Genomic DNA, 8,585 nt, shown 5'->3' with positions numbered 1-8,585 from the left:
CTACATAGGTTATATCTCGAGTTTTCATAAGTAAATGTTAATTTGGCTAATATAAATATAAATATGTTTTTTAATTATAATTTGGTTAGTCCAACACGAATCGTAAAGTTATGCACTTAGATGTTCCCATACATGATATCTTTTCCAAATTAAATGTTTAAGCTATACATGAACATTTGTAACTTCATGCCAGGTTGTCAGATCATGAAGAAAATGTACGAATGGAAACGGTGAATGCACTATGTGATGTAGCTTGCCACTCACATGTTGCTGTTCCAGTTGGCACCATCAAAGCAGTTGTGGTGCATCTCCATGATGAATCAGTTAGTTTTCTTTCTCTACCCAGCATATTATTTACGTTTTTTACATGTAATTTGATCTGTATGATCTACTTCTAATGTATTCTTAAAAAAACAGTGGTCTGTGAAAAGATACACCATGGAGAGATTGGTTGATATATATAAGGTCTATTGCCTGAGGGTTTCTAATGGTTCAACGAGTTCTGATGAATATGACTGGATCCCTGGACAATTGTTCAGATGCTTTTTGGACCAGGACTTTAGGTAAAAAATTTTAAGGCAGATCTTTTACTCCACAGTTTTTCAAACAGAAAGCATGTTGGAGGTGTATTGTTCATTGCCACACTTTAATTTTGCATTGTTTCCTTTGTAGCCTATCCACAGTTTATTAGCACTACCATCTATCTGTTTAATATATGCTAGGTGCACTAATGCACTGACTACTGTGACCAAAGTGTTATAATTCGGTAATTCTGGTGTTACTCGGTGATTCTGATCTCATATTCGGAATAACCATGCAAGAACTACACTAGTGATTGTCTAAGTAGTGCAAAAAGTTGTTTCAGCAGCTTTAGTATTGATAGATAAATCTAATTGATCCCTAGCTTTAAACCATATTGAAGTTCAACTGAATTTCTAATCCCGGCAGCAACAAAGTCTCAATGAACTAATATAGCTTTAGATAACCAGATCATCGATCCAGCATGTTGTATTGTTCTTGCTTTAGCCAAGCTGTAGGCAAATGCTGTTATCATGAGGAAAGGGTACTTGCAGAATTTATTTTGTCATCCGTAACATTCATTGATAAAAGTACTGACAGTGTGAGGGTTTCTACCCTCTTCTTTAATACAAAGATACACAACTCTTCTAATCATGAAGGAAAGGGTGAGTAGCGGCATGTTATACTGTCATTTTTCTAATCATGAAGATTAATTTTCTTCTATGTCAGTACTGCAACTGGTGTTCTTGTAGTGAGCTTTGTAGAAATTTATTATGATTGTAGTGTCGTCACTGTTGCTGATGGAAGACACATATTGAGCATTGTCCTTTATTTTTCAGGAATATGAATTCTGATCTCCTTAGTGGCTTCCTAAATCACTTGCAGATTCAATTTTTGCCAGGTGAGCACCACTCGACCGTATCAAATATTCGTATTCCTCAACAATAATTTCTTAATGAGCTGTTGGTAGGTCACTGACCCCGACAGCTTAGGCTTTCGTGGTCCTGCGTTGTGTTCTTTTGATTGTCTTTGCCGTGATTGTGAACTTGTTTTTTCTGTTGGGTGGGTGTGTGGGTTTTGTACTCAGGTTGGGTTATGTTAACTTGACTTGTTGTACTTGTTCTCTCACTATTAATGAAATGACATGCAGCTCTCATGCGTTGTTTGGGCATCGAGTTTAGAAAATTCTCATTTTGTTGGTATTCTAGCTGACTATGCTCCATTGGACCAACCACCAGCAGCTGTAGAGACTTCCTCACGTTCAGAGTCGAAGCCTACAAAGAGCTCCTTCTTGCTAACACCAATGGGCTGAGTGACAATGCGAAAGCTGAGCACACGATGGCGTTGAAGTGTTTGCGATTGAGGCTTTTTGGTGGAAATGCTCAAGGTAGGCTTTCGTTTTAAAATTTTGATAGGTAAATCCTATTCTCGTCATTTGCTAACATTAATTATACTTTATCTGCTTGGACAAGGTGCAGGACAGTAACGGTAACTTTTGTTGGTTAACTGAATGTTGGATAGCTTTTGTGATTGTCCAAGTGTATAGAAGAGTTGTCCATTTTGCAAACTGAATGTTAGAGACGTGCTTGTTAGGTTTCAGTAGGCTCAGAAGTTTTGGTAAGATCCACTGAATTTGAAGAAGCACTGAAATATCTCTTCTAAGTTCTACTGCATGATGTTCAATCTCATGTGTGCACTAGTTTTCCGGGCAGTAATTCTGAATCATTTTGCTGCTGGCGAATTATTATAATCTCTCCTCCACATCATTGTCTCCTGGGAGTGTTCATGTGCTAGTAGACGTACAAATATTTTCTGTTGTGTACTCTTACCTACTGGAAGATTTTTCTCGGGTTCTCTGCAGCGCTAGTACCAAAAATAATAAAGGCTGTCGGAGGCTGCATTTTTTAATCGAATTTGGCTATTTTTCTCGGGCTCTTTCTGTTCTTCCCTTGCCTCATTCCGTATAGACAAATTAGGCATGTTTTTCACAGGAAAAAAAGGGCAGGATGAGTTTCACATGTTCCTTTACTATCTAGGTGTCACTACTAAAAAATCATTTGTAGAGGTGTGGCTTTTTTTTTTAGGGTGGATGAAAACCGTCCTCAAAATATTGGCAGGTGCTGTAGCAGCTGGCCCGACAAGGATGAGTTTCACATGTTCCTTTACTATCTAGGTGTCACTACTAAAAAATCATTTGTAGAGGTGAGGTTTTTTTTTAAGGCCTCAAAATATTGGTGGGTGCAGTAGCAGCCTGCCCGACACTAAAAATACATTGGGGGGATATTTGGAAATCGACTCCATTTTTCATGAGCGGCTCATCCCGTACCCGATGAGCTGTCCTGGAAATCGAGTTGATTTACAGGGACGGACCACCCCGTCTACCGGCTCTAAAAATCAATCAAAACACCATGCGGGAGCTGAAAATTTTATGTGGGTCCCATGTACACTTATCTCCTCCCTCAACCTTATCTCTTGTCCGCTCCCTCTCCTCTCATTTCTTCCTTATCCCTTCCTGACTTCCTCTCCTCCTCACACTTTATCCTTTCCCTCTTCTCTCTCCAGCATCGAGAGGCAACTGATGACGGGCAAGTGGCAGCTAGTGGTCAAGCCGGGCGAGCCAACGCAGGCCCCGCAGGCGACGCCCAGCGAAGGGCCCCGCGGGCATGACCTCAGGCAGGAGTGGCCTCCCCACTGGCGGCACGGCTAGAGTAGGGGGCTCTTTCACCTGTTCCTAAAAAAGGAACTTGCATAGGCAGGTGATACCCTCGCCTGTCCCTAAAAAGGGATTTGTAGCAGCGGTGAGAGGGCCTCGAGTCCGCCCCTGCAAACAATTTTTACCCGCCTCTACAAAGCTTTTGTGTAGTAGTGTGTGAAGTTGAAAATTTTGCTAAGGTACAAGCCATCATGTTCCTTTACATCAGTATTGAATCAAACCATATATGTTACATGGTTACACTTGCACAAACAATTCAAACTGAAAAACGTTGGAACTGAAATCATACTGGCACAAATTTCACACCAAATCTGATACAGATACAATTACGTACTGTTTTTTTTGTTTCAGTGCCCACAAACAAAGTTTCAGCTCTCCACCATTGGTCACGCTAATAATAAGTACATTATACATCACAAAGCTACATGTGAGCAGAATGATCAAGGGGCCACTATTTCTGATTAATGTGTGGTATGGTCGTGCACGGCAAGATTCTAACACATTTATAGCACTAGTAGAGAATTGTCCTTTAGTTCCGGTTGGTAGGGTGCATATCTCTCGAAAATCCATCCGGGATAAACCAACCGGGACAAAAGGGGGTCTTTAGTCCCGGGTCTTTCAACCGGGAGTAAAGGTCACCCTTTAGTCCCGGTTGGTAAAAGCAACCGGGACTAAAGGGTAACCCTTTACTCCCGGTTGGGTTTCCAGGAGGCATGCCATCAAACTGATCATAATCATCTGATTGGTCTGTTTTATCCTCGACTCCCACGATTTTTCTTTTACCTGGAAGAACTATGTGGCGCTTTGGCTCCCATGTCTCTTCTGAATTTCTCTTGGGTTTGCTACACATGTCCTTCACATAGAACACCTGATGCACATCATTGGCAAGTACGAATGGGTCATCACTGTATCCAGTCTTGCTCAGATCTACTATTGTCATTCCATACTGATCTTTGGTTACGACAGTTAGCTTCACCCAATTGCAAAGAAATAGAGGGATGTACAGCGGTCCGTATTTGAGTTCCCATATCTCCTGTATGAAACCATAATACGACTCCTTGCTATTATTTCTGTCCATGGCATCTATGCGGATACCACTATTCTGATTCGTGTTTTTCTGGTCCTAGGCTCTCGTGTAAAATGTATAACCATTTATCTCATAACCATTTGACGATTGTGCTAGCAGGTCCCCTGGCTAACCAGGCAAGCTGTGAGTGAATCTCAGAGTTACCCATAAGTTGTTGGCGCAACCAGGAGGAAAAAATTTCCATGTGATGACGGGTAAGCCAAGCATCGGATTTGGTCTGGTTTTTGGAAACTACCATCTGCCTGTGCTGCTCGATATACGGAGACACAAAGGATGACTGTTGTAGAACAGTGTAGTATGCCTTGTCGAACAAATCAATATCATTGCTGAAACTTGATTTCCTTCCAAGGGTGCCCATTCCTCGGAGCCTCCCCTCGTGGTGTGAAGTTGGAACCCCAATCGAGTCAATTGAATCAATAAAATCAACACAAAACTCGATCACCTCCTCTGTTCCATATCCCTTGGCGATGCTTCCTTCTGGACGGGCACGATTAAGAACATAGTTTCTTAGAACTGCCATGAACCTCTCGAAAGGCTACATATTGTGCAGTTATACAAGTCCGAGAATACCAATCTCTTTTATTAGGTGAACCAGTAAGTGCGTCATAATATTGAAGAATGATGGTGGAAATAACAACTCAAAACTGACAAGACATTGCACCACATCGTTCTGTAGCTTTGATAGCTTGGATGGATCGATTGCCTTCTGCGAAATCGCATTGAGAAACGTGCATAGCTTTTCGAGCGGCAACCAGACATTTTCTGGTAGAACACCCCTCAGTGCAACCGGAAGCAACTGGGTCATCAACATGTGGTAGTCATGGGCCTTGAGATTTGTAAACTTCTTTTGTTTCATATTTATTATTACCTTTATATTCGAGGAGTACCCAGATGTGACATTCATACTATTCAAGCATTCAAACATGCTATCCTTCTCTTCCTTGCTGAGAGTGTAACTGGCAGGACGTAAGTAGTGCTGTCCATTATCTCGCTTTTCTGTATGTAGGTCATCTCGTTGCCCCATGGCTTTTAGGTCCTGTCGTGCTTCCAATGTATCTTTCGAGGTCCCATAAACACCCATGAAGCCTAGCACGTTCACGCAAAGATTATTCGTCAGGTGCATCATGTCTATTGCGTTGCGAACCTCTAGGATTTCCCAATAAGATAGCTCCCAAAATATTGACTTTCTCCTTCCACATAGGTGCATGTCCGTTATCGTCGTTCGGAACAGGTTGGCTACCAAGACCCTTTCCAAAGACTACATTTACATCTTTCATCATCTCGAAGACACGCTTTCCATTACGGTGTGCAGGTTTTTGACGATGGTCTGGCGCCCCTTTGAAATGCATCCCGCTCTTTCTCAGCTGGTGGTGAGCAGGGAGAAATCGACGATGACCCATATAGACGACCTTCTTACAGTGTTTCAAATACATGCTGTCTGTGTCGTCTAAACAGTGGGTGCAGGCCCGATATCCCTTATTTGTCTGTTCCGAAAGGTTACTCAGTGCAGGCCAATCATTGATGGTTACGAACAACAATGCTCGTAGATTAAAGATCTCTTGTCTATTCTCATCCCACACACATACACCTTCTTCCTTCTAGAGCTGTAAAAGGTCATCAACCAACGGTCTTAGGTACACGTCAATGTCGTTGCCGGGTTGTTTTGGGCCTTGGATAAGCGCCGGCATCATAATGAACTTTCTCTTCATGCACAGCCAAGGAGGAAGGTTGAACATACATAGGGTCACAGGCCAAGTACTATGGCCACTACTCAACTCACCGAATGGATTGAATCCATCAGTACTTAAACCAAACCTTATGTTCCTTGCTTCACTTTAAAAGTCCGGGAATGCTCTATCAATTGATCTCCACTGGGCCCCATCTGCGGGGTGTCTCAGCATCTCATCTTCCATACGTTCTTCTTTGTGCCATCGCATCAACTTAGCATTCGCCTTGTTCCTGAACAAGCGCTTCAAGCGTGGTATTATAGAGAAATACCACATCACCTTCACGAGAACTCTCTTCTTGGGAGACTGCCCCTCGACATCACCAGGATCATCTTGCCTGATCTTATACTGCAGCGCTTCGCAGACAGGACAAGCATCCAATTTCTCGTATTCATCACCACGATAGAGGATACAGTCATAGGGCATGCGTGTATCTTCTGAACATCCAATCTGAGAGGGCAAATAATCTGTTTAGCTTCATATGTTGTGGACGGTAATTCATATTCTCGGGAAGAATCTTCTTGACAATGTTCAACATCCCCTGAAATGCCTTATCGAACACACCATTTTTTGCCTTCCATTGCACAAATTCTAGTGTCGTACCTAGTTTTTTAGGGCCCTGCTGGCAACCTGGGTACAACAGTTTTTTGTGATCATCTATCATGCGCTGCAACTTTGCTGCTTCCTTCTCGGTTTTGCAATCTCTGCGTGCATCTCGTATCACCTAACCAAGGTCATCAGCAGGGCCATTTTCTGCAAATTCATCTTCATCAGCCTCGCCCATTGTAGTACCTATAAAAGCTTGGCCTGCAACCCAGTCCGGAATGGTGTCATCTTGCTCCTCCTCCTCGCCATCTTCCATTACGACCCCTCGTTCACCGTGCTTGGTCCAAACCAAATAGTTAGGTATGAAACTATATTTAAACAAGTGGCCGTGAATAGTCCCCCAAGAATCCTTTGAATACTCCTTCTTGTTATTGCATTGGAAGCATGGACAACATACGAACCCATTCTCTGGCTTGTTCGCTTTGGCCACTTCGAGAAAATAATGCAAGCCATCAATAAACACCTTGCTCTGCCTGTCTGCATATACATCCATTGCCGGTCCATCTGCATCGTATTGCGCATGAAAATGGATTACGCGTGAAAATTGATTAAAGATCCAAACAACATGGTACAATACAACAACATGAAGATCCAAATACACATATTTAAATTAAAGATCCAAACAACATGATACAATACAACAAGCCATCCATTGGTTATTATTGTTGGGATACGAGGTAGGCTACACTAGCGCAAATCAAAAATTTTCTACCGCATAAACCAGGAAAACTGCCGTATAAGGATCACGGGATTACCACTCGACGCACTGGTGCGGAAGATGTAGATTCGCGTCGATGCAGCGAAGTCGATCAGCGTAGTCGTACGTAGTCGATCACGTCGACGTCCAGCGGCTCCTCAGCAGCTCGTCCACGTGCAGCAAGATCGCCCTCGTACCGCGGCTCGTCGTGGCTCGTCGGCGGCTCGTCCAAGTGCTGCAGGCGCAACACCTCCAAGGTATCCACACGTGCAGGGAGGAATCGTCGCAAGTCGGACTGCTAGATCTATGAGTTGCAATAGGCGAGGGCATGGGAGGCGCGGCAAATGTGTTTCGCAAAAAGGTGTAAACCCTAGGGCGCCCCCACCCCTCTATTTATAGAGGTTCCTCACGGGCCTCTGGGTCCGAGGCCCATTAGTACTTCTAAACCTAATCCAACTCGAATCACATCCGAATTGGGCTTCCAGCCCCTTAAGTGTGTGACCCTATGGGTTCGGATACGTATAGACATGGCCCGAGTACTCCTACTCGGCCCAATAGTCGATATCGTTCTCTAGCAAGACGTGCCAACTCCTATATGTACACGAAGATCATATCAGACGAACCATCACAACATTATATACATGCTATTCCCTTTGCCTCACGATATTTGGTCTAGCTTCAAGCCGACCGCTCTTTCTCGGTTCTGTGATTCGGAATCCCTTTGTAGGTTAACTCTTAACCGTACATAGCATGGCCATGCATTTTCGGATCCGATCACTCGAGGGGCCCAGAGATATCACTCTCAATCAGAGAGGGGGAAAATCCCATCTTGATTGACCATGTCTCATAGCATGCTTTTTGACAAACCTGAAAGCTACCTTTATAACTACCCTGTTACGGCGTAGCGTTTGATAGCCCCTAAGTAGGTCGATCCACATCTTGAATACATGCGACAATCTCAGGTCTAAGGACAAAGCGTATATGTTGTTTAAAGAGAGAACTACTTCTCGTGTTGGGTCAGTCCTAGCACATGTCTCCACATGTGCCCACATTATTAGTTCAACATCTCCATGTCCATGACTTGTGAAACATAGTCATCAACTAATACTTGTGCTAGTCTAATATTCATGTGTGTCCTCACATGAACTCCGACTAGGGACAACTTTAGAATAACCATACAAGTAAAGAATTTCACACACAATTCACATAATTGCAAATCAATTCAAGTAGCCTTTA

This window comes from Setaria italica, chromosome IV (genome assembly GCF_000263155.2).
Source record: "Setaria italica strain Yugu1 chromosome IV, Setaria_italica_v2.0, whole genome shotgun sequence".
NCBI lineage: Eukaryota > Viridiplantae > Streptophyta > Magnoliopsida > Poales > Poaceae > Setaria > Setaria italica.
This window is presented reverse-complemented; position numbering follows the sequence as displayed.